Below are 27449 nucleotides of genomic sequence, written 5' to 3' on the forward strand. Positions count from 1 at the left end.
GGGCGCAATTTGGTTTTTATTTTTCTTTCTCTTGCCTGACAGAAGCCCTTGCACAGTAACTGTCTTGGTTAACCTGCCTTTGTATGCCTGTGCTTTCAAGCTCCTGACCAGCTGTCTTCAATGACAGATGATGAGATTGGGTACAGTACAAGGCAGTGAACAAATGCCCCAGAAGTGGTGCTGCCATGGAAGGTCAAGTGTGGCTGGAAAGGGACAGCAAGGAGAGCGGCGTGAGCTATAGGTCTGGATGGAAAAGGTGAGGCTTGAGCCATACGAGGGCCAATATGGATTTGGATAACTGAGGGCATGTAGAGATTAGGGCAGGATAGGATTTAAAAAATGTGGAGATACCAAGTGTTTCTTGAGTGAAGGGAAGAGTTTGTACATAGGTGTCAGGGAAGCTGGGGCTGAGTTGCTGGGTTGGCTTAAAAAAATGGATCAAAGGTCTTCAACAAAGGCGAAGGAGCGTATTTATTCTTCAGGCAGTGGAAGAAAAACCATTAGAGTTTTGTTTTTTTTTTCCCAGAAAAATAATTTAAGTAATCCTTACTGTCATTAAAACCAAACATCTCTTGATCTAATGTGTGTGGAGCAAGTGCAAGCTTTGTAGCTGAGCAGACCTGTGTTTGGTAGTCAGATCAGCCACACACTGTCAACTCTGGGACCTTGCGGGGAGGTTCCAGAGCCTTCCCGGAGTTTGTCTACTCATCTATGTATGTAATACCTACTCACATGGCTAATGGGAAGAGTAAGTTAGGTTGTATTTATGGAAGTCCAACACAATGTCTAGTACATACTGGTAGTTGCTCAAATATTAGTTTCCTTTACTATCTCATCCTTTAAGATTGAATTAATAGAATAAAAAATTAAAACACAAATACATTGAGCATTTTCCACATGTTGGAGACTGACTTCAAGGAATGGACAGTTTATCAGATTTGATGGATATGGTCAGAATAATAGGTAACATAATTTTTAGCCTGTGTGCCAGGCCTTGTTCTAAGTGTCTTGTGTGTATTATCCTGCTTTGTCCTTTGAACACCCTGTCAAGTTGGTGGAGTCCCTGAGTGGTCCAACGGTTAATGTGCTTGGCTGCTAACCTGAAGGTGGTAGGTTCAGTTCCACCCAGAGATGCCTTGTCAGAAAGGCCTGGTGATCTACTTCTGTGAGATTACAGCCATTGAAAACTCTACTGAGCCTATTTCTATTCTGACACACGTGCGTTTGCCATGAGTTGGAATTGACTTGATGGCATTTGGTTTGCTTTTTTTTTTTTTTTTTAATCAAGTTGTTACTCCTTTCCACTGTTATCCTTGTTTTACCCCTGAGGTCACTGAGGACAGAGAGGATAAGAAACACTCCCACGTTGGGAATAGGAGGCTTCAGGATTCAAACACGAGCTGTCTGGCTCCAGGTCCATGCCCTCAATAGTTGTGAGCACAGAATCTCACTCAGAAAGGGAGGAAAGAACTACCTCTAGCAAAAATAAACTTACTAGTATTTTCTGGCTACCATAATTTGAAGTACTCTGCAAATATAATCAGTGTGGTTGAGTGGAAAAACCCTCAGAGTTAGAGAGAAACCATTACTTCATCCACAGTGTTTAGCCTTGAGCCAATCACTTCACCTCTTTTGGCCTCTGCGCTCCTTTTTATGAAGGATGACCTTGAAGTCCAAGACATCCCTCCATTCTACTTCTATAGGCGCCATCCAGGCCCAGTGCGTTTCTGAACCGCCTTATTTTGAAGGTATTTTCAACAGGGACATTCTCAAAGTATGTGTGCATGGTCTGGAATTACAGTTACCAGTTAGCTTGGGGATACCCACCGTAGGAGCCCAGTCTTCAAGCTGGGGTTGTGGTTTAAAACACCGTTGTGGCCCTGGTCTCCTGTGTCGCCTTTACTAACGCCATCTTAGCTTTCCCCTCATCTCATTCATATTCAGGACGTTACCCCTTAGCTTTTTGATGCCTTTTGTTCCCAGCACTATAGCCTCAATCTTAACTAGAAATCACCCTACAAATTGAAAAGGCTCCCAGTTCTGGAAAAGGAATTTTGAGGCTTTCATTCAATCAGTAATATGTATGAAACCACCAACTTTAGAGTCTTTACAAAAAAACAAAGCAGTCTCCATGTTTCATTGTTTTCAGTTATCCATTGTGTGCTTTGAGGGCTTTTGGCTGTGTTTTTGTTTCTCTGCTGCTTATTAAATAGAACGACTCTTTAAGACCCTACTAGCTTGTTCCTGCCCATGCTGCCATTTTCTTTCTTTTCCTTGAAACTGTGAGTTTTTCAGTTTTCAGCTTCAAAAATAGTATGTGCTCATGGAAGAAAATAAAAGGAGAGAAGGGTGTAAAGTGGAAAATAAATAAGAATGCCCTTAATACCGCTACTCCCCCTTTCTCTAGAGGGAAGCCACAATAGTCATTTTTCTGTTGTACCCTTCCAGAATTTTTCTGCACATATATGAGCATTTTAAACGCGCCCCCACACACAAATGGTTTCCTGCTATGCATACTGTTCTGCCAATATATCTTGGATATGTTTCTGCATCGGCAAATATAGATTGACTTCCTCTGTTAACAGCTCCTTAGTAATTAGGGGGTAATTTCTCACAACTCCCCTATTTTTTTGGTCCCAAAACAAAATGCTTTGGCCTTTTTCCCATGGTTCTCCCTCACACCACTTCTTATTTTCAGTGCTCTTGCAATTCCGTGCTTTCTTCAGTGCTCTTGCAATTCCGTGCTTTCTTTAGTGAGAAAACTTCATCGCTGCCCTCAACTCTTGGAAAGTTGTAGCTTCGGATTGCCTTAGCGCGTTACTAGTTACCTTTTCAATAAGAAAGGGGCAGGTTGCAGGGTTTGCACGGGAACTAGAGAGGAATGTAGGTAGTTGAGTATCGAATCGTGGGTCAAGACATAAAGTAACAACCTCGTATTCAGAATCTCCAACCCTGAGCCTTCAAGTCAGGAGAACTTCTTGGGGATGGAAGTTGTTGTTAGCTGACATCAAATTGGCCCCCAACTCATAGTGACTCAACGCATGGCATTATGATACTGTAGGATTTTCATTGGCTGATTTCAGAAGTAGACCGCCAACCCTTTCTTCTTGTCCAGTTTAGTCTGGAAGCTCCTCTGAAACCTGTCCATCATCATAGCAACATGGAAGCCTCCTCTGACAGAAGGTGGTAGCTGTGTGTGAGGTACTTTGGCTTGGGATTGATCCTGGGTCTCCTGCATGGAAGGCGAGAATCCTACCACTGGACCACCACTCTGTAGTTATCTGGCCAACAACCTGGCCTCCCCTCCCAGTCCTTTGCCCTGTCTCCTTTGTTCTCCCCTGAGCTGTCTGCAGCCACCGGCCACTGGGGGTCTAAATAGGAAGTAAAAAGACAGCGTATTAGAAAATTCACAGTCAAAATTATTTATAACTCCTTGTATTTGAACCAGTGCAAATATAATAATTGCCTCTGAAATTATAGCTTGTAAGTTTATTTTCTGGAGCTGTATGTTACTAGGAAGCCCTGGTGGCGTAGTGGTTAAAAGGTATGGCTACTAGCCAAAAGGTCGGCAGTTCGAATCTACCAGGTGTTCCTTGGAAACCCTATGGGGCAATTCTACTCTGTCCTATAGGGTTGCTATGAGCCGGAATCGACTCGACGGCAACAGGTTTGGTTTTTGGTTTTGGTATGTTACTAACATTTGTATTTGTGTATAGTTAACTTTTGATTGTATAAGCTTCTCATTTTCAAAATATACATTGTTAGCTAACCCATTTCTGATTTCTCTAAAAGCAGCATTTGTGAGTGTTACTTATCTTGGTGTAAATATCATACACGTTAGTGTTGGCAGCAGCATCCGTGACCACCTGTGTTGAACTATTCATTTCCCCCTGGTTTGCTCTGTTTTCTTGTGTGTCTTGTATCAACCTTTTGAAACCACAGTCAGTCCCTTCATTCTAGGTAAACCTGAAACACCGAGGGAAAAGGCAGTGCCCCTCAGTCCGTCGACTGATGTTAGGATAAAGGTCTTGATAGCCTTTTAGCATGGAATATGGAGCTGGATTCTGAGAATGGTTCTCCAGAGGGGCGGGGGTCAGTAGGGACAGGAGGAGACCTGGGGAATATAATATGTGATGACAACAAAGAGTCAGTTGCTGAGGTCTTTATAAATGAGCATTTTTTAAAAACGGAGAACATTGTGGATTTTTTGGTCCCTCATATCCGTGTTTAAATGTAAGCGCTCAGTATTTGCCCCAGGCCAAATACCAGCCCTGTGCTATGTGAAATCAGAACAGTGGTTTGATTCTCTGCGTTATGATAAATCCTATGATGCTGTTGTAAGGAGCCCTGGTGGTACAGTGGTTACGTGCTTGGCTGCTAACCAAGAGGTCAGCGGTTCAAACCCACCAGCCAGTTCCACAAGGGAAAGATGTGGCCGTCTGCTTCCATAAAGATTACAGCCTTGGAAGTCCTATGGGGCAGTTCTACTGGGTCTTATAGGGTTGCTACGAGTTGAAATTGACTCGACAGCAGCTGGTATACAGGTGACGTTGTAGGTGTGAGTTACCTGGGCAGGCAGCAAGTGGGAAAGTAGGGTCAGGTCTTCACTGGCACTGTGGAAATAAGAAAAGAGGCTCTCATTCAAACCCTAAACCATTGCCCCCTCCTAAGGATAGAGGCCGACTACTTGGCCCTAAGAACGTTCTCTCTACAGGTGCTCCTCACCTCTCACCTTAGCCTAATCGATATGCTTGCCTTGGCGTCACTGACAGTTTCGGGCTGCCCGTGGTTGTGGTTTTGTACCATGTTGACTAGATGGGAGGAGGGCAGCACGGCGAGAGGCTGAGAAGGTGCATTTGGAAAGTTGACCGCGTGGGCCTTTTGCCTCAGTGATCGCTTCAGCCAGTTATGATGACTTGTGGATTTGGGATGCTGGAAATTAAGGATCCTCTTTTCTTAGAAACCACTCTGCTTGTCTTTGTTTCTCCTGGCAGACCCTTAAACAGAGAGGATGTGTGTGGGCCTGGGATACCCAGGCCTGATCTTGGCATGATGGTAGGTCACGGCTGTTTGGATGTTGGGAACCCAGGGCATTCAGAGAGGGAACTGGGCAGTCTTCCAGACTGGGGCAGGGTGGTTTTGGCTGTGGTTTAAGCTACCATGACTCAGACAAAGCCTGGTCCTGCACGTAGAGCCCGTTGCCGTCAAGTTGATTCTAACTCTCAGTCAACCTATAGGGCAGAGTAGAACTGCTCTATAAGGTTTCCAAGGAGTGACTGGTGGATTTGAACTGCTGACATTTTGGTTAGCAGTGAAGCTCTTAACTGCTGCACCACGAGGGCACCATGTACGTAGAAGGGAAGCTGTTTTCCCAGTGTTGGTGACCAATGGCCAGCTCTATACTGAGTAAGCACAAGGCTACAGTGATTTGAACTGTTTTTAATTTCTAAAAGTGTTGGGGTAGCATTGCTGTATCTGCAATGCCAGGTTTTCTGTGCCATTCTCTTCCTCCCCATCCTCTTGTCAGAGGGACCATGGGTTTGGGAACTGCTCATGTGTGTGGGGAATATAGGTCAGTATAACTGACCACAGCATTGCATGCTGCGTGCATGCAATGTCTATAGTATCTACTTGTGAATAAAGTAGTTAAGAGCTAGGGCTGCTAACCAAAAGGTAGGCAGTTCGAATCCACCAGGCACTCCTTGGAAACCTTATAGGGCAGTTCTACTCCATCCTGTAAGATTGCTACGAGTCGAATCGACTCAGCGGCAATGGGTATGATATGGGCCATTGAAGGAGCCTGGGTGGAAAACCCTATGGAACAATTGTACTCTGTAACACAAGGGGTGAATGGAAATGGGGTTTTATGACCATTGACCTCAAAAAATGACAAATTTATCCCAAAAAACCCAATGTAAGCTTAATGAAAACTAAGGGTCTCAAATATTCTGGGTGTTCGTCATTGTAAACAGGCTGTTATGTCACTACACAGAGGGTTATGACAACCAGATGAGGTGTTTTCTCTCAAACGTTTGAGTGGCTGGCTAGTCTCTTTTTAATGGATCTCAAATAATGCAGCGTAATGTTAATTTCCATCAATCTGTGCATGGACGTGTGCGCCGTGCTAGACTGGGCTCTCCCTGAGACCTCACTCTAGCAAATCGGAAGTCATCGTTCTTTCTGGGGCTGCGGTGAGTAGATCCAACGAGGAGCAGAGCTCTAGTCTATCTCCAGTCATTGCCCTAAGGGGTGTGTGTGTGTGTGTGAATTAAAGGGGGAAAGTCCCCCTTTGTGCTTTCGCATTACTACTTTGGAACACAGTCTGAAAGACTTCCTCTTTTTTTTTGGCAAAGGCTGTAAAGAGAGATCACATTAGTATGACCTTTGCCTCCTAAGGTGTGGATGAGTGAGTTGTGGTTGGAATTTAATTTTAACAGGTTTTATCAAATTGCTAAAAGATATTGAAAATGTTTAATACGAGAGGCAGGAGCCGTAAATCACACTCAGGCTTGTTAAAGTGGATGTCCGCAGTGCATGGGCAGACGGAGCCTGTGTTTCTCCTGGGGACTTTTCATTACTGCGCCAGTCAGGGGCGTTATTCCCACCTCGTAACTCTGCAGTATCAGATGGCCGCTATGTACGGTGCTGAAGGAAGGCTTTAACGCCCCTCTCCCCTTCTTGGGGGAGGAGCATTTTAAAGACCTATTCCTTTACCCATTTATAGGTCATTAGACTGTTCACAGGGATCTTAAAAAATCATATTTGAAGGATGGAGGCAAGTATGTTAGTGTCACCGAGTGGTACTTCTAGCATTGAATGGCGTCTCTTGAACCACTTTCACCTGTAATACATTTTTCTTTCTCGTTCTTCATTTTTTCCTCCCCCTTCTGTTTTTTTTGGGGGGAGGGGGAGGGGCTCTCCAGGTTTTCACCTTCTCCTTGCCCAAATTAGATTTGTCTAGGACACAGGTGTAAGCATCTCTCTAATCAGGGACCCTGTCAGTGGTGTGTAGGCTGGCTTTCAAGGCCCTTGGTTATCATCCCGGCCCCTCAGGCTTGGTGCAGTTCCTCCAGGGCCTGGTCGTCTTGTATCCCCATCCTCTGAGTCAGTGTTGGCAAAACTAAGGCCTTCAGGCCCAATGCAGCCTGGTTCTGGGAACACAGCCACGCCCATTCATTTACTTATTGTCCGTGGCTGCTTTTCACCACAATGGCCGTAGTTGGGGAGCTGCCACAGAGGTTGCATGGTCTGCAGAGTCTACAATATGCACCGTCTGGCAGACAAAAAAGGTTTGCCAACTCCTGGCCTAGGTCATAACAGATATTTAGTAAGTGTTGGGTAGCACATGCATTGATATATTAAAGGTTTCCTAGTCAGGTTTTACTTAATATGTAAATAATAGTACTTGTCCCTGCTGTTTGGGCTACTTGTACACTCTATAATATGTAGTAAAGGCACAGCAGGGTATGTACTTGGATTCACCCCGTCCTGACTCATCATCCCATCACATCTTTATTAAATGAATGTATTCTGCAAGCTTTTGTGCAGTGCCTCCTGATGAGAAAAGGCAAGGATTGGAGAAAGAAGCTGTTGGACTTTGGAAAATATTCCCAAGTAGCGTAGATGAAAATCCCTCATTCATTGTGAATTAGTCTGTTAATCTTTTCTAGTCTTTGTGAGTCCTGGGAGAATAGGGCAGGTTAGGGCAGAGTGTGAACTTGTGCCCGCCATCCTGTCTGGTTCAGATGGAAGGCAGGCTGAGCCTGTAGAAGGAGCTGGCTAACATGTGTGAAAGCAACTTTTAGCTATTTCTTAAAGAATGAAAAAGACAACTTATGTGTTGCCGTCCATTTCCTCCGGAAATCAATCAATGATCTTATTTCCCACGTGGAACTTTAAGAAGTGTTTCAATCAAAGTACTTATGGATGGGTATCCCAGATCAATATAATTCAAAAGGGTATTTGGTTTCAAAAGTGGAGTCTTCTTTATGAAAAAATATGGCCAAGAGAAGGTGACCTGTCATTGCCTGGGCCTGGAACATCTTGAACACAGTTGATTTGACCTCGTACATAGGTTTAAATGTGTATGACAATGGTCACGACATCTCAGTTTGGTTGTGCTCATGTAGTCATGCACATTTTTGGATCTGGTTGGAAAGAAAGCACTGTTCTTGAACACTTGCCCCCAAATTACAGCACATGTTAAGTACGGGAGACTTGAGGGTCATGTCCTTGTTCTTCTCATATGTTCTGGCATCTCCTTGGCTAATTTTCAGAGGTTTGTATCCAAATATGAGTTAAGGCCCTCAAACCAGTCAGGATTTTCTTCTTGATTTTATATTTTAGTCATAACAGATATAAAGCACACTCTGTGCGTGGTTTCAGAGACTGTGTGCTGCCAAAATATAGAGTTATGAGTTAATCATAGAATAATGTCCAATTATGGTGTTTGTTCTCTTTGGCTCTGTTTTCTTCCTCTGCCCTCCCCAGAAAGAGAGATTAAAAAGGACAAAACTTCATCTCGAGACATACACACAGACGCGTACACAGTGTTGAGACAAAGTGAGGGAGACAGACTTGAGAGAGAGGCAGACAGAGTGTGAACGCTTGCCCCACACAGAGGAGAGTGAGACACCCAGGAAGCAAACATACACAAAGACACAGAGAAGAATTTCCAAAGTGCTGCCGGCTCAGCGTTCCAGTCAATGAACAAGTCTGAGAAGGAGCGTTGGTTGGTGGGAGGGATGAGTCTTGTCTTCCCTTTTCCCTGCTCCTTTTGGCTTCTGAGGCTGAGCCTCTCATTGCATTGGACGTAACTGCAGTGTTTAGAGGTCCTTCTTACTTTTTGGGGAAGAAGCGGTAGTACGTTCTGACCTCTGAACACAAGTCAGGTGCTTTATGTTGTAGGTAACCAAACAAAGAGCCATCAGCTGCACTGCTGGCAGTTTCCAGGGATTTTAAAAGATAATGCCTGGTAGACAAGATTGTTGCTGTCTCTCCTGACACAGACTTAAGAACCTATCCCCAAGTTAAAGTGGGGCTCCAGTGAAGTTGGAGTCCCTGGGTGTTGCAAATGGTTCACGTACTTGGCTACCAACCAAGAGGTTGGAAGTTCGAGTCCACCCAGAGGTGCCTCAGAAGAAAGGCCTGGTTGATCTATTTCAAAAAATAAAATCAGCCTTTGAAAATCCTGTGAAACACAGTTTTGCTCTGAAACACACGGGATCCCATGCATCGGCGTCAGTTGGGTGGCAGCTGGTGGTTACGAGTGAATAAAGTCGACTTTTAATTTTACTTTGAATTTCCTCAGTTACTTCTGTTGTTTTCAAAATACCAAGGTAACCTCTTCCCACTCCCCCACTCCTTCTCCACCTCACCCCTTCAGATCTCTTTAAAGGGAAATAATTAACCTTGGGTTGACCCAGCCGATTTGGAATTGGGTGCTTATACCAAATCCATCATTGCTTGAGTCTGCAAGACCACTGTGAGCACAGACAGCTGTTAACAGGTGTCTTTAAAAGGGGCTTTCCCAGACTTGGTTATCACAGTAACCCAGGCTTAGAGCAAGAGGTGTGCCAGGCCCACAGCTGGGCTTCAGGGCTCCGTTATTTACTAGCCGGCAGCCTTGCACCAGTTACCTCAGCTCCCTTTGATCTGCAGTTGCGTAGGCCTGTTATGGAGAGAAGTAAATCCTAACTGGCACGCTCCTAAGGGTCACTAGGAGCTTCCTTAAGAACTATGAGGTGTCACACACGTGAAGTGCTTTTCAGAGGTTTTCCTTCTACAGTCAGACCCCGGAATAAGAATGGACCATGGTCTCAGAATCCACAAGACACACTCAGTGTTTTTGCTTCTCTGTGTATGTTCTCAAAAGTGCTAAGGTAGAAGGCAGCTGACAACATCAGGGCCATCAACACAACATCAGGGCCATCAACACAGTCCTTAGTAACTCAACAAATTCAGTAATCTTTGCGAGGTCTTCATGGATGGCTGAACCTGGTCAAGGACTGTGGATTCTACGAGAGCTTAGCCTTCATATTTGTTTGTCTTTGTGTCCCGAAGCTTAGAGTTGTTGATACATGTTTGTTGAAGCATGGCGACCCACGCTTCTGGCCTGAGCCTTTAAAAGCAGATGTCCCCCTAGGAGGGGACCTGGGCTCCTGCCTTGTTCGCATTTGGGATTGATGCTGTGGTCAGAGACTTCATCAGAGCTTAGCTGGGCATTGCCTCGGCAAGGCTGTGGTGGGATGTGGAGCCCTGGAGGACTCAGTGCCAATGGCAGCCCTCGCCCATGAGACGTCAGTGTGGTATACATAACACTGGCAGAGGGGCCAGTGTAGTACTGGGGGTCAGCTTTCCTGCCTTTTGTCTGTAGGGAGGCCAGGGAGGGACTATAAGGAAAACATGTCTTCTTCCCAAGTCACTTCAGGGCCTCTCTGGTGATAACTGCAGACCCTGTGGGGTCCTCTTCTGGGACCAGCTCTGTCGTCACAGCCTAGAGGGTCTTGCTGATTACCTCTGGGTGCACTAAGGGTCTGTTACATCTCAGGGGTCTCACCTGACCTGTGGGTTTCTTGCCTCTTTCTGCTTTGGGCACGTGAGCTGGGGCTGTTCATTCGGATTGTGTGGCTTTGAGCAGAAATAAATCTGAGAAGATTCTGCCCTTAGTCACAACAGATTCTTTTCTTTGTGGTTTCTAACCATTTACCTTTCAAAACATTCTCCTTCCCTCTCAGCCGTGGGACAAGGGTCAAACTATCCTGCTTAATATGTAAAAGCTGGAGCTTAGATGCCACCTGCTGCCTTCCCAGCAGAAAGGACCTTTTTGCTTTTTACCCACGTTTTCCTGCCTGATACAAGAGGGGCACAAGCGTTACCGTGGGATAGGCAAAAATTATGAAATGCAGTTTTTCACTTACGGACCTTACGTGCTCTTTGGGGGATGACATAAAACACTGACAGAAAATAAAGTGCAAATAATACCAGCGTGCCCAAGATGAAGTGCGAAGTTCCAAGGACCAGGCAGCATGGGTTAGGGGTCAGTGGAAGAGGGATGGATGAGTTTGAGCTGCGGTTGTTGAACAAGCTTGTCTGGAAAAGGTGAAACCTGAATGTGAGAGGTTGAAGAATGGGTTGTTGATATTGGTAAGGTGTGCTCAAGTAAAGTGTTTTTTTCAAACTCTTTGGTAACAATGGGAAGGTTTTAAAATCAAATGCCTTGTTTCCAATGAATGTCAAAGATGTAACTTATTTAAAATTGAACATAATTATTTTGGGAGAAAAGTTTGGTAGTCTATTAAAAGAAGCCTAGAAAATTCCTGTTTCGGTTTAACAGTGCCTCTAAATAACGCATGTCGAGTATGCATAAATAATCACGTGTCTGGAGAAACCAGGTCTGCTATAAATAGGAAGCTGTCAGACGCTGGGTGCAGCTCCCTCACGTCTGGGAACAGCCTTCAGGTTGTGCTCTGTGCGCGGCTCCTCCACGTGTTAATGACAAAGCTGTGTGAAAAAAAGTATCCCTTTTCACTTTCAAGCTGTTGAAGCCCAACTTACATTCCGTATGCTTTTGTGTGTCCCTGTAGAGTACTCTCAGAGTGGATTTTGATATTTCATCACTCTCCTGCTCTACCTTCAGGGACCAGATGTACTGGAGTTTCATGTGTGACCTGCAAACTCAAGTCTCTCACACACAGCCGAACGGCCCACAGAAGGAAAACCCCGCAGCCCATTTGTCAGAAAATGAATTCGTGAAAAAGCTCCTGAAAAATCTCAATTCACACCCTTTATAATGATTATTTCTGGAAGATCATAGGAAATAATATTAACATGGTATATGCCCCATGCCCTTAAAAAAAAAAAAAACAGGCAACATTAGTCAATAAATAATTCAGTTACTTCAGACACCTCTTTTGCTTTGCTGTCCTGTCCTACATTTTGTCTTGGAAAAATGGGCTTCTTTGCCTCTAAAGATCTTGTTTTTTTAATAAATGAAACTGAAAATGACTGGTTTGTTCAATAATTCATCCAATTATAATTTATTCAGTGTTTTTTTGTACCTTTTTTATGCAAATAACATGCGTGTTATATGGTTTTTGTCGACCACACCACTGGTCCCGTGCTATTTTTGTAAGCACGCTATGCCGCACTTTATATGTGTGGGCACGGTATTTGCCCCCAAATATGGTAGCCTGACTGCGCTGGTTGTAGATACAGACTCGTTCTTTTCTCTGAAATGAGTTTACAGTAAACAGGTTTTCCCTTCGATTTTTACACCACAGAAGGAGGAGGAAAATTCTATCGTGACAAATATTATCTAATCCATCCTTTTGAAAACAACTGAAATGGCTAGCTTTTTTTGTGAAACTTCTAATGTGGAATAATATTCAGGAATTTGAAAGAAGGAACACACAGTTTTCTTAAAAACTTTTAATGCCCCTGTATGTGTTAATCCATGATATTTTAGGGCTTAGGTTTTTATTTAAAACAGCATTAACCTGCAAACCCAAAATTGATATTTATATAAAATTTACAGTAAAGAATCACCCAAAATTAATTTCTTCAGAATAAATCTTGATCTTGAATTTCTGTTCATTGAGTGTTTTCTGTGTTAATTTCTATAAATGTGTCCTTCGTTCTAGACGCTTCTGGTAGATAAGTAATGTTGCTGTAGTTAGAGGTGTTGGATTCTTTGTTTTAGCAAGATGGTCAGATGTAGCACAAGCTTGCTGGGAGTTAAGTAAATTCTCTAAATGCAAACAAGTATAGAAACGGCTACCTTTAGGAGCGTCTGGTTCCTCTTCTGAATTTTTAAAATGCCTGGTTGGTTTTCATGTAATGACTGAGAAGTCTTTTTTCTTCATTTCACAGGATATTATGTATACCCGAACACTATAGTTTGGCTTCTTGTTTCATCAATGTGCGTTTAAAATGCAAATATGTTTGGGTATATGGTTTTTTTTTTTTTTAAATCAGTTTTTGGTACTGTGAAGTAGACATTACAACAGAAAACTGACAGTTTTTAAAAACTGTAAAATCTCTGCATAGCATAATTGTATTTGTCGTTATTGAAATAGTCTTTCATGAAAACTTCTAGAAAATGATAACATTTGTGCGCAGCACTTTAGCAAGTATAGTATTAAACAGCCAATTTAATGATTTTCGTCAGAGGTGTGGAGACAGGTGCTACTCACTGAGGTCATGGTGTGAACTGAGGTGTTTGGTTCTGTCTTGTCTCAGGAGCTTTCAAGGGTGTTCTTGAAAAGCCAGGAACGTCCAAGTCTCTCACTTTCCAGTGTTAAATGTTAGCAACAACTAATCCTTTAATATGTCCTGCCAGATTAGATTTTTTGTCTTTGCAAACCTTCGAGTGGGCTTTTCCCACCGTCTCTATTCAAAGACCTGACTTCTCTTCAGGGTGTCCTTGCTTAGGAAGGCCGTGGGCTGCCCCAGTTTGCCCAGGTGAGCGTGTACCGCTCTGTGACAGCACCGTACAGCATGCTTAATTAAGCGCCAGCAAAGTTTTACATGCATGGGGTAATATGGTGATTTTTGCCAATTTTAAGGTTTGGGTGCTTCTTGTACATTTTTTATAAAGATTGGGAGTTTGTTCATTGTTAGTTTTTGAAACACAGATTTCCCACTTCTGTTTCAAGCTTCTGAATCAGTTTAATTAAAGAATGTCCTGAAATTACAAGGCGAGCTATGATGTTTATCTGTGAGTTTTAAGCTGATAAATGTAAGGTGAACAGAAATGCAAAATCAAATTGCATCGTATCTCCGAGGTCACTGTGACACTAAATTCAAATTTTGAGTGACTGTTTTATTCACTAAATAGCCTCATTGTTCTTTCTGGTTGTCTTCAGGAAACGATATACATTTCAAATTAAAAGATAAGTGTTTTGGCTCTTTTATATATTAAGGTTCTGTGAAAGGTTTTGTTTGTAAAATAGGTTCCTCACCTGGCTCAGATGGGGAATGGAGGAAGAGAGAGAGAGAATTTCTCTATCACCAAAATCTCTCATTCCAGTGACGGTGACTTTGACTTTCTGGAAAGGAAGCAAAGAAATATAAAAGGAATCTTGGATCCTAAGTAGGCATGAGCTCAGCTACTTTGGGCTGAACTTCAGTCTTGGTTGTTTGGGATGCAGGTGATGTTTTCTTGAATATTTAGAAACCAGTGAGGCAAGAAGTCAAGGTGACCAGAGGGAGTTGATGACATATAATGTGTTACTGTGTGATGCAGCTTTGGACGTATAGCCTAGGTGGTTATCCAAACGATGTATGAGAGCAGGATGGTGGTGGTGTGTATTCATTGTATTCACAGCACCCGGTATAGGACTAGTGGCTCATAGTAGGTGCTCATTATGTATTTGTTGAAGAAATAAATGAAGGAATGAATGTAGAAGTTCATTCTGCTATTATGCAGAAATAGTATTGGCTTGTTCTGCACGGTGCCGGGGAGGGGACTGGGGTCCAGTGTAAGGAAGAGCTTCTCAAAGTCAAAGCTCTCAAAGATTGCCACGGGCTGGCTGGGAAGGGAGTGAGTTCAAGCAAAGGGTGAGTGATGGAAATATTAAATATTGTAGAAGGCACGCAAAGAATTTTAATGGCTAGTTAAACCAGATGATTCTAAAATGCTATTTATGTTCTGAGACACTATTCAGTATTTGAGCATCTACTGTTCCCATAACAATGTGTGAATCATGGTGGAGAGATGCAGCAATATGTGACCTGAGATGCCGGCTCATGCTTGGGTATTCCGTATCTCATTATGGTGGTAAAATAAAAATGGAGGGGAAAAAAAAAGTTAACAAATTACAAATATAAAAAAAAATAGACAGTAAAATTTAGGGTACTTAAACCATTCATTCATTCATTCATTCATTCATTCATTCATTCATTCATTCATTCAGTAAACATTAGAGGTGCCAGGGCCTTCCTTGGGGCTAGGGAGAACAACAAACCCTAGCAAGTAGTGGAGTCTGAACTAGATTATGAAGAGTTTATAGCGGTGTGTTGGCAGACTAGGTGTCCCTGGGTAGTGCAAACGGGTAATGCACTTGGCTGCTAAAGGAAAAGTTGGAGGTTCAAGTCCACCTAGAGGCACCTGGGGCGAAAGACCTGGTTATCTATTTCTGAAAACTTAGCCACTGAAAACCCTACGGAGCACAGTTCTACCCTGACACACGTGGGGTCACTATGTGTTGAAGTTGACTTGACAGCAACGGTTTTGTCATCCACAGGATCAGAGCATTTAGTGAAGGGATGTGAGATGGATGTAAGCTAAGTGATAGGAACAATGAGCTGTGACCAGTGGACAATGAAGAAATCTTGGGGTCATGATAGCAGCTGAAACCAAAAAAGAGCTGGGTTAATACTTTGGTTGACCTTAAATTTTTTAGCTCTGAGGTGTGCACCTTGTGACTGAGTGTGGAGGAAGAGGTGTGTATTTCTGCCAGACAGAAAAGTGGAGTAGGTGGTTACAGAGGAGAAAATTTATTTAATTTTTGACATGTAGAGTTTAATATTTTGAATGTTAAATTGAGAATAGGTTATCATCCAGGAAGGATGTCATAGTTAAGACATTTGAAGTTTTGAAAGTGGTTGATTAAACATACACATTTCTTTTTGGTTCTATTCTTTTTTGGGTCCATTTTCTTTTAAAATGGACTTATAGGCATTTACTGGAGTGCTGTCCTTCCTTCTCTGAGATGTCACTTCTCATTTTTGTACTAATTTTGACCGACTTTGTTACTATTTTTGAAGTGTTCTCACATGCTGGCTTTATTGGTACAAGATGTCACTTGCTATCACCAAGAATTGAGAAAAGCTATTTTAAGTGGGGTGGAAAAGGAATGTATTTCAGTTTATAAAGGAGTTGGTAAGTTTTCAAGTGAAACTAAGAATTTCTAAAGGTCTCAGAAACTTCTGCATTGTACGGTGCTGGGAGATCTTAGGACAACAATGGGTCCTTGGATTGATTTTCCTCTAGTTCGTTATTTAGTGGTCACTGTCAGGGTACCACCACTGAACACTTAATAAGCAAGTACAATTGCTTGTTAATTCTTAAAAATTTAAAGTAAAGATTAGGAAATCTGAATTTTAAAGGGAGTGGGAGAGGAGTTGTGCATCTTTCCCTTTTTGTTAGCCCTGGGTTTATAGTTTAGAAATGTCATAGTTTTGAACAGCCTCTGTTATAATATTGTTGCATCAGAGAATGTAATTGAGTACCGATATTTCTAGAAAGGCTGTAGCTAATAGTTTACACTGTTTTCCTTTTTTTTTTTAATTTCAAACCTGTTTGCTTTTCTTTTAAAGTTTATCTCTTAACAGTTGTACCTGAGCTAAGAAGTTAAATAGTTTAAGAAATAAAAACTTGAAGATACAAATTTTTTCCCTTAGGGTGTCTGACTCCCTGGGGTATAGCTGTTTATTCTCTCAGGGTGGCTGTGCCTTCTGTAAGTTTAAATTGATAAAAACCAGTCTTATGGAAAGCTGCCCCCCCCGCCCATATGCTTTGCTTGCAGTTTGCGAAACAATTAGTTGGCTGTATCTTGTGGGTAAAATTACTAGGTGCCTTGTTTTGTAGACAGGTTGAACATACTTTCAAAAGCTTTTTTATTTAGAAAATTAAGCAAAAAAAATCAACCAGTATTAAAAATGTTTTTATAATACGTTAGAAATTTACAGCATGATTTAAAGAAATGATTTGGGTAAAACTAGATAACTAATTAGATATTAGACAATATTCAATAACTAATAATCATCTCATTTATATTAATCGGTTTTGTTACATTGAACGGGAAACTTTTTCATGTAACCTTGATTTTCTCTTAAATTGACAGTTTTTATTCTTTTGTCTCTGAGCCTCTTGACTGTTCACTGTCAGAGAACTTGTCAAGCTTTTCAGATTTGCACTTTCTGGAGCTTCACCTTCTATTCGTTGTTCTAAGCCAGCTCTGAAATAATTTCCCAGCGGTTTCTGCTCTTTGCTCGGAGAGAATTAGTCCTTCTGCACCATGGAATGCAGGAGAAGCAGAGAGGTCATACTCAAATGACTTCTCTGTGTTGGTCGGCTTAAAATATCACGATCCTCGTTTCCAAGAAGGGATAGTTTTTTAAAGAAGGAAACATATTTTTTCCTTTCTCTGAATTTAGCTACTGACCAACACACACACATACATTCACACAAGTACGTATGAATATGTATGCCCATCACACATTTCTATGTTTATAAACTTTTCCTATAAGGACGGCCTGACAGTATACTCAGTGATTGCTGTAATTTTAGTAACTTGAATAATTTGGTTCATAAAAAGAGCTGCTTAACAATAGAGCTTGGCATCATCAGTCCACAGCTTGTCACACCACATAGTCTTAAAAAGCAAACTTAAAATAAGAATGAACAAAGCTGTTAGAAAAAGATGTAAAATGGTTTTAGCACATTGACCCTGAATGATTTCCTCCATAAATGTAGACAATTGTAGAAGCTAATCTCCAGGGAATATGGAACAGAAAACTATTTTTTAAATGCTTTTTTATTCTACAGGAAATGAATTTGTTTGCCCATTTCCTGTGGTGCCATACTGTCTGAATTTTCTTTCTGCTCTTATAATCAGCAGAAAGAAGGCAGCGGCTCCGGACTCGGTAATCCTCTTGGTGCGGTGCTATGCCATGGGGTTGAGTAATTATGATTAATTGTAAGCTGGACCAGTGCGTTTCAGAGAGTGAATTGTAATGAAATAAAACGTAATGATTTTAACATAGTGCTACTGGTATATATTTGATACATAGGCTGTTATCCCTATAAGGTATACTTTGTAATCGCACAGATGTTGTTGAGCTCAAATTTCAAGCCATAATAATATATTAGGGCTGCTTTCTAATGAAAATACGGACTTAGACATCTTTTGTGTTTCACAGTCTGGTCCTAAGAAAGGTGAAGACTAGGAGCTGACTAAAAGAGAAAGCCAGTGGTCAGTAGTCTGTAACTTATCTCCTGCATGTGTTAATCAGAAGGCAGACTGGCTTTTTTGATTTATTCTTCACTTGTATGTGTATTTTTTTGAAAAAAAAATGCAAAGGATACACTTACGTTAATATTTGTACGTAACTTGAAATGATTGAGAAATGGTGGGCTGGTTCCAAAAGCATGCCTTTAAATTTGTAAAAAAAGTTATTTTGCGTGTTGGACTTTAGCTTTGGTTGATCTGCTGTGACCTGTCTGGGCTCAGGTTTTGTATAGCAGAATTACGTACATTAACTTAAAAAAAAAAAAAAGATTGACTCCTTTTTTCCCCTTTGGTTAACATAATTCAATGTAAATTTAATTTTTTTAAATCAATACTTTATTTTTTAGGCAGATTTAGGTTTACAAAAAAGTGAACAGAAAGTACAGTGAGTTCCCAGGTGCCCTCTCTCCTGCTCACATTTTCCTGGTGTTAACAACTGGCATTGATGTGGTATCTTTGTTAGAGTCGATCCATTATTATTAACTAAAGTCCGTGTCTATATCAGGGTTTGCTCTGTGTTATACAGCCCTAGGGGTGTTGACAAATGTGCACTGTCACGTGTCCAGCGTGACAGTATCGTATGGAATAGAATAGTCCAGCCCTAAAGTGTCCAGCGTGACAGTATCGTATGGAATAGAATAGTCCAGCCCTAAAGTGTCCAGCGTGACAGTATCGTATGGAATAGAGTAGTCCAGCCCTAAAGTGTCCAGCGTGACAGTATCGTATGGAGTAGAGTAGTCCAGCCCTAAAGTGTCCAGCGTGACAGTATCGTATGGAGTAGAATAGTCCAGCCCTAAAGTGTCCAGCGTGACAGTATCGTATGGAATAGAATAGTCCAGCCCTAAAGTGTCCAGCGTGACAGTATCGTATGGAATAGAATAGTCCAGCCCCAAAGTGTCCAGCGTGACAGTATCGTATGGAATAGAATAGTCCAGCCCTAAAGTGTCCAGCGTGACAGTATCGTATGGAATAGAATAGTCCAGCCCTAAAAGTGCTCTGGCTTCACCTGTTAAGCCCTCCACCCACTCGCGAGCTGCCGGCGGCTGCTGCTCTTTTACCATCTCTGTAGCCTTTTTTTTTTTTTTGTAGCTTTGCCTTTTTCAATAGTTGGAATCATATAGTATTATACCTTTTCAGACTGGCTTTGTTAATTTGGAGAGTTTTATACATTAACTTAAAGATTAATTAATTCAATTTCGTTTAAAAGAAAAACATTAGTATTGTTTACTTGATTGACGAGTATTTTATCATCTCATTCAACTGTGTTCCCTCAATAACATGAACACATGACACAAAATGGCTGATTTAAAGAAATACTGATAAAGATATACAACTGGCACATGTTCAGAGGACATTTTGGAAAAAATTCAGATAACCAAAAGAATTGCATTGAAGCTTTAAGCGTTAAAGTGAAGATGCAGGAATAATCTTGGGGTAACGAAGACTTTAAAAGTTTTGAAAAAATGTTACGGTCTAAGGAAGAAAACAGAGTATGATTACATCAGTTGATGTAGCGTTTGACAAAATCCAGCATCCATTCATAACGACAGTTCTCAGAGTGTCAGCAAGAGAAGGGGCCTCACAGCCCGGTAAAGAGCAACTGCGAAAACCTGTAGTTAACATTCTGTTTAATCATGGAAGACTGACTGCTTTCATTTTGGTAGCTGTATTGTGAAACTACTGTTATGTTGATGATACTGCTGTTTGTGTGTCTTGATTTGGGAGGGTGGGAGTAGAAGAGGGAGAGAAGGAGTTAATGGATGGGTAGGCAGATCCAGTGGTCAGTTTGTTTCACTGGAACCGCAGGCCTGTGAAAATGATGAGTGGCTTTCTGCTGACTCCTTAATTGATACGAGTCTCTTAAGACCACATGTTAATACAGTCTGTGCAATGAATTGTGTGTCCATCAGTAGCCAAAACAATTGTTTCAAGAGCAGCAGTTGGTTTACAGTTTTTTTAATAGTTTTTTTTTAAAAGAGCAATACGTGAGCACAATTAACATTTTAATCAAAATTTCTTTAAGAAAAAGAATAACAAGACTCTATATATTTTTTAATATTTTGAAAACCATAGGTCAGTGTCTTAAGGGCCCATACTCTTATTTATCCCCAAATGAGAATACTGGGACCCACCTTGCTATGTTGCTCTGATGACTAGGAATAATCACTACCGTTCATTGTATCCAAGTTCAGTGTCAGAAATCAGCATTAATAAGCTTTCTGTGCTCCTTTTCTCATTAAACTTCACTACTGCCCTTTGGGGTAAGAATTTTTATTCCAGTTTTCCAGGTAAGGGACCTAATCATCAAGGTTCAATTGTCACACCCATGGTTGCAGGCAGCACCTGAGAAACGGAGGTGCGATGGTGCACGGGGCCATTGTCGCTGTTATAGATACGTAGATAATGATCATTTGGAAAATGTGGGAAAGAGCTGGAAATTAAACATAATTTCACTTTTAGCATTCTGTTGCCTTATAGTTAGCTGCTATCTAGTCAGCCCCAGACTAATGGTGACACCATGGACAGCAGGACAGAATGCTTCTGGTCCTGCACCATCCCCGTGATCAGTTGGGGCTTGGACCTTGGAAGGCAAGAAATCTACCACTGAACCACCAGTGGCCCCTCCACTGTCTTGTGTGCCCTTGAGTTGATTCTGACTCATAGCTACAGTAAACAGTAAATCTGAACCATAGGCTTTCCTAGGCAGTAGTCTTTACAGGAGCAGAGTGCCAGGTCTTTTTCTCCCAAAGAGCCACCGGTGGCTTCAAACCACTGACTTTTGGGTTAGCAGCTGAGCACTTAGCTATTGTGCCCCCAGGGGTTCTTTCCACTGTCTTAGGCTTTTGAAATCATGGCCTTTTTCCTGAGGGGTAATTTGTCTGTGACATACAGGAGGAATTTGTAGGTATTTAAGGATTTTGGGGGGTATTTGGACAAGGAGTTTATATGTTAAAAATTTATATTTTTATTGTGTTTTAAACACAGCTTTAGAACTCTTGGTTATATACATAAAATTATATACACATATTTCCAGCTTTAAAATATACAGTGTGTTTATAGATGTATACTATATTTGAAATGCTTTTTTTCTAAATGTCAGGCATCAGATTTATTTTCCATCTTCCTGTCCATGGCTTAAAATAAATTTATCAGATTTTAGCTTTTCTCACTGCTTCATTATGAAAATTGTACATGGGACCTCAGGAATGAGGGAATTTTTGTGATTAGTCCAAGATCCAGATTTTTCTCTAGACCTCCTATCATTTTATTTGGATTGGCCATATTAGAAGTCCAAAAAGAATGGATATTGAAAATAGTATTAATTTTGTGATTGGCCAAGTTAATTTTCTAGTCATAGTTGAAATTAAATTTAAAAAGGCATTAAACAAAAACAAACAAACAAACAAACTCATTGCCACCAGGTTGATTTCAACTCATAGCTCTGTAGGGTTTCCAAGGAGCGCCTGGTGGATTCGAACTGCCAACCTTTTGGTTAGCAGCTGAACTCTTAGCCACTGCACCACCAGGGTTTCCAAAACGGCATTAGGGAAACCTAAAATTACTCCTTGATGTTTCTTTTCCTTGTCTTCTTCAGCACATGAGTGCTGTGTACTCCTTTTGAAGGTAGTTTGGTTTTTAACCTGCTGTGCCTTCCAGTTTTTATTCAGGTGAGGTAATGCATATATAGGGGTTATGCGCTCTTGTAAAATGTTTTGTATTTCCAGCAAAAGTTTCACATTTTTATTAATTTATTACCTTTCCATTTTTAGGTTGAGACCCACAGTTGTTTACCAGTAAGTAGATGTTAGACAAGGTTGTGTTTCTAAAATGTCTTATGTAAGTACAAGATGGTGTTGGAAAACATTTATTTATATTTCTATTACCTTGTGCTTTACAAGTAACTAGTAAACAGAATGACTTTGAAGCCATAATTAACTTTCCAAGCCACCACAGATTTTTACTTTATGCAAGCATTGAAGCATTAATGAATGCAAGAATAAACTGGTCCTTATTCTGCCCAATTCTAGATGCGTGGTTTTCTTTCACTGTTGGGACAGAGTTTAGCAAGCATCATGAAAATAGACCAATTTCAGGCCTCCGAAGTTGTTCGGGGACTAGAATGTTTTCAGCAACTAGGTTTTTTTAAAAAAGAAAAGAAAATCATCCACTTTTTCTGTCTTGCGTGAATGTATTTCCCTGGGTGCTACTTTCTTTAAAAATCATGGAAAAGTTCAAAAGTTCCAAGTTTTCCCATCAAAACACACAAACATTCACACACATAGCTTAGTCAATTGAATTTGCAAGTATAAATAAGATTTGTATTTTTCAGTAATCAAAAACTATGGGTATTTACTAATTCTTCTGTTGGATTCTAGCCTTTAAAACAACGTAGAGTATAACCAAATCTGTTGTGGTTGAGTTGATCCCAACTCATAGCAATCCTAAAGGATAAAGTAGAATTGCCTTAAAGGGTTTCCAAGACAGAGGCATAGTGAGGGAGGTTAGAAAGGAGGCACGAGCCAGACAAAGGCAGCAGGACAGAGCAGGGAAGAGGTTCACTCGCAGATGTTTATATGTAACGTTTCCAACTCCCAAAGACAAAGATCGGATTTATAAAGATACTGATAATAAAAGGCAATAATAATGAGAACTCAAAAAAAAAAAAAAGACATATTCGAGTTATGTCAGAACTGATTTATGAGGGAGTCCTCAGAACAGAACCCCACATAAGTCAGGAACTAAACCAAAAAAACCTGAACCAAACTCATTGCCGTTGATTCAATTCCAACTCAGTGATGACCCCATAGGACAGGGTAGAACTGCCCCATAGGGTTTCCAGGGAACAGCTGGTGGATTCAAACTGATGACCTTTTGGTTAGCAGCTGTAGCGCTTAACCACTGTGCCATCAGGGCTCCAGTCAGGGACTACCTGTGTATAAATTGTCAAAAGCTGAAGGTGGAGATAGGGGCTGGGAGGAGCAAGGAGGAATAATGAAGAAATGATTGTGGGAGGCCATCAGTGTATTTTAAACTAAACTATTTTTTAATGGCATGGAATTAAGGAGCTTGAACTCTCCTCCTCTGATTTTTGCAGTAGTCAGTGCTATGCCTGGGTTGCCTGAAGAGCTCAGTGTATGTTAATGTGAGGAAGAGTTTTGAATGCAAGTGTGAGAAACAAATCGCACTTAAGAACAAGTAAGACTCTTACTCAGGTGCTCTTGTGTGTTGAATGCTGTGGGGTCAGCTCTGACTCATGGCTATCCCATGCACAGTGGAACTAAACGCTGCCTTGCCCTCTGCCACTCCTTTGATCAGTTGCAGATGAGACCATCGTGATCCCTAGGGTTTTCATTGGCTGATTTTTTGGGAAGTAGACCGCCAGCCCCTTCTTCCTAGCCCATCTTAGTCTGGAAACTCCACTGAACCTGTTCAGCATCACAGTGACATGTAGCCTTCACTGACAGATGGGTAGTGGCTTTAAATGAGGTGCATTGGTCAGGAATCAAACCCAGGCCTCCTGCATGGAAGGTGAGAATTCTACCACTGAAGCACACAATTCGCTGGGCCCAGTGTAAAATGAAAATGTGGGGCAGTTTGTTAAAAAATTATTTAAAATTTCAGGGTGTTGACAACAAAGCTTTAAACCAAGCATGGGGCTCTCTGCTAATGCACCCCAGGAAGCTGCCAGCACTGCTCTTCCAAACAAATGGAAAAAAAAAAAATCTAAATGTTTATCACAAAGCTTTACTCTTAACGTTTTGGTCCTTAACTAATGCTGCAGAGCAGAGTGGATGGGGGGTTAGCTTAGTTAGCTCAAACCATTCTAGGTCTTCCGATCTGATTCTTCCTTGGCCTTTTAACCCCTGGCCCTCCCACTGTCTGCAAAATGAGCTCGGCGGGGTGCCAGGTCACACCAACAGAAATGTCTTCTGTGTGCCAAAACTATGGACTTCACTCCCTCCACTCCCTTTCAAGACATTTGGAACAGAAAAGGGTTTTTAAAACTAGTTATCACCCATGGTAACTGCCATTTGGAATTTGTGGATATAATTATTAGCGTTTGTATAAAACGCTGAATATTCCTTTCTTTAACCCACTCTGTTTTCGTTCACACTCTCTTCCCTCCCAGTATCTCAGGAAGTCACTTAATTATTTAACTGTTCTTCTAGCTGTTATGTATTAAGAATTCCTACTGTTGGCACAAAAGTCATCACTTTAACCCCGTCGTGGGAGTGTTCTCATCTTCATTATTGGTGATGTGACTGGGAAATGGAGCACTGTTTAGCACATTTGTACATACCGTGGAGGGTCGTTTGCAGATATGGATTGCATGTGTCATGCATTTACCTGTAAAATGATGGAATATTTTCATGGTTTTAATGTATCCTGAGTAATGACTTTCTGGGTGGGATGGGGTGAAGCTCTGCCGGTTTTGAAATCTGTAAAATGCAGCAGACTTGGTGTACTGCCTTTTGAGGAACTTAGATTGGCCCCCAAAGAGCAAGATCTATGCTGAACAGCGTTTCTGAATTTCTCATCTCTTGCAGGTTTGTGTCTATCTACAAACCTGGACAACTCCACACATGCCCCAGCTGTGTGAGGGTTGTCTTATTGATACTTGTATAGAAATGTAGCTTCTTTATCCCCTAAGACCCATGAAAAACCAGCCAACCAAAAGAAATCCTGGCAAGTCATGCTCCATGCTAACTTCATGGAGAGAATTGGACCAGAAAGGCCATGTTTTATCTAGTCTCAACTTCTTTTCCTTTCTTGTTCTTGGTTCCTCTGCCTAAGCTGGAGCTGCCAGGGTCCTGGTGACGCAGTGGTTAAGAGCTTGCCTGCTAACCAAAAGGTCAGCACTTTGAATCCACCAGCCACTCCTTGGAAACCTTATGGGGCAGTTCTGTTCCGTCGTATAGGGCCGCTATAAGTCAGAAGCGACTTGACGGTACCTAACCTCAGCAACATATACCCATGCCATATACCCCCTACCCCCAAGCACATATTTTTACACACATGCGTGTGTGCACACACACACGCACACACACACCAGTTCCTTCTCCTATGAAATCTGGGAAGACTAACAAGAAATTACTTGCAATTGTTGATTGATGAGCCCTTGGTTTACACTACTGCTCTGATTTTCTCCTATAAACATTCTTGTACATGTCTTCTGGTGGCTGTATGGACTTGTATCTCTTGGACTCCTATCTGTGAGTGAGATCACGGCATTGTAGAGTATGAATATGTTTAGCAGATACCGCCAAACAGTTCTCCAAAGTGGTCAGACCCATCAGCAATGTATGTGAACACAGAAGCATATTTCAATTTATTGTTGGTGATATGATTTATTATCACTGAGTGTTTGCCCTTTGCTTTTGGGGGCCATTTTTGTGGAATGTGGGAATTAACCCATTTGTTAAGGGGACTTCAGCGTAGCAGGTTTTGGGGGAAGACTGTATGGATCTTGAATTTCTTGCTCCTGAAAGCATCTGAGAATAAAGACACCAGTGACCATCACCATGCTCCTCCAGGATTTGGTTATAGAAGGAAGTGCGAGGTGGTTGCATGTTGCATGGTTTTCTCTTGGTTGCTGTCTTTCATTCACTATACTCAGGGCCATGGCCTAAACCAACCCAGCATCCTCCCTCCTTTCTTTTCTCTGTAACTACTACACATGTATTTTATTATGGTTTGGTGCCTTTTTTTCCTGTTATCATTCCTACCTTACCTCATTTCCCCTTCTGCCTTTTCTATTCCCTGTCTGATATTCTAGGATGAATATTATGGCTTCACATACTATTACATGCTCTGGTTATGAAGTTTTTGGCAAAGACGTGAGTTGCCGAAGCGCCCCCCCCCCACCTTTGCTTATCTCTTTGATAATTGCAGCTCCACTCTGGTTTCAACTCCGATTGACTTGGGAGCCCCTTTCCCCAACCACAGGGTGACGTGCTCCATCCTGACCCAAGGATCTACTTTTCACTGAGTTGCTTTACTGCTTGCCTTCCTTTTGCATTATTTTGGAGGGAATTAGGCAGAAGGGACGATCTTTCCAGATTAGACCCAGACAAGTTAATATTGCCATTGGACGAAGGATATTAACCCCTGGGGCTCTTGGAATGTGACAGGACTTCTTTGCCAAGGGCACAGTGCCATCAAGGACAAAGATGAACTCTTAACGGAAGCAAGGACACAACTTTATTAACACCAGAGCTGCAAAGCACTAGGCAGGTGGTCCTTTCTAATTTAAACTTGCAGCCCACCAAGGCTCCGTTGCTTTACTCTGGGGCACTTTGACAATTTGCCAGAGAAGAGTAATTTCCAAAGCACAACACTTATTTATTTATTTTGATGTACTCCCTCAGGTCCTATACACTCTGCTTAATTATGATAGCTGTTTGCTGCTTTAGTGCTTGATTGTACTTCCTTCTTTCCGTTAACCTGCCTTTAGCAAACTGTCAGTCACATTAAGGTACAGGACATAATCATGTTTTGAAAGTTATATGTCACAGCACCATTACTGGTCAATTACGTTTAATACATTTAATGATATCTTTTTTTTTTTTAAGTATGAAGGACCTTGAATACATATTTAACATTTTTTTGAACCTCAGTGTCTCTTTATGTTAAGTGCATGCACACATGGACAGTAGAGACCCATAACCAAAACCCATTGGCATCGAGTCGGTTCTGACTCACAGCGACCCTATAGGACAGAGTAGAACTGCCCCATAGGGTTAAAGGCCTTTAAAAACATTGATGGAGATACATAGTGAAGGCTTCAAGAATTTTTACCTATCCAGAAACCCATATAACGGCCACCCAGATTAAAATATAGACTCTTTCCTATACCCCAGATAGCTCCCTGTGCCCTTACTAGCCAGCAACCCTTCTGCCCCAATATTCTGATTTGTCACTGTTAAGATTTAGGTTTTTCTTTTCTTGAACTTCACACAAATGGGGTCATACATTACGTGCTCTTAGATTTCTGTTTTTTTTGCCTATCACTCTGCCCATAAGATTCACTCACCTTGCTGAGTGTGGCGGCAGTTCATTTTGTGTAGTGTTGTGTGATTATCCCACAATTTTATCCTTTCTAGTACTGATGGACATTTAGGTTGCTTCCAGATTGGGCCTATTTGTTTTTGTTGTTTTGTTTAATAATAGTGTTTTATTGTGCTTTAGGTGAAAGTTTACACAGCAAATTAAGTTCACCTTTAACAATTTTTATACAGCTTGTTCCATGTCATTGGTTACAATTTTTATAATGTGTGTCAACATTCACATTATTTCCATTCTAGCTTCTATCGATCTAGCCCCCCCCCCCCGCCACCGCCCCCGGCATCTCATCTTTGCTTTTGGGTAAATGTTAACCGTTTGGTCTCATATAGTTAATTGTTTAAGGGAGCATGTTACTCACAGGTGATAATT

General features: G+C 41.5%; 1 protein-coding gene across 20 annotated transcripts in view; it reads left to right on the forward strand.

The window, feature by feature from the left end:
- PARD3 (par-3 family cell polarity regulator) overlaps positions 1-27449 on the forward strand; it is an 823651-nt gene that overhangs the window by 191210 nt on the left and 604992 nt on the right. The window contains exon 1 of one of the 20 annotated variants that reach the window (XM_064285102.1): positions 2696-5406. The exons of the other annotated variants lie outside the window; for them this stretch is intronic. The gene's annotated coding sequence lies outside the window, so the exon portion shown is untranslated. Of the gene's footprint in view, positions 1-2695; positions 5407-27449 lie in introns of those variants that run through there. 20 annotated transcript variants of the gene reach the window in all.

This window comes from Loxodonta africana, chromosome 4 (genome assembly GCF_030014295.1).
Source record: "Loxodonta africana isolate mLoxAfr1 chromosome 4, mLoxAfr1.hap2, whole genome shotgun sequence".
NCBI lineage: Eukaryota > Metazoa > Chordata > Mammalia > Proboscidea > Elephantidae > Loxodonta > Loxodonta africana.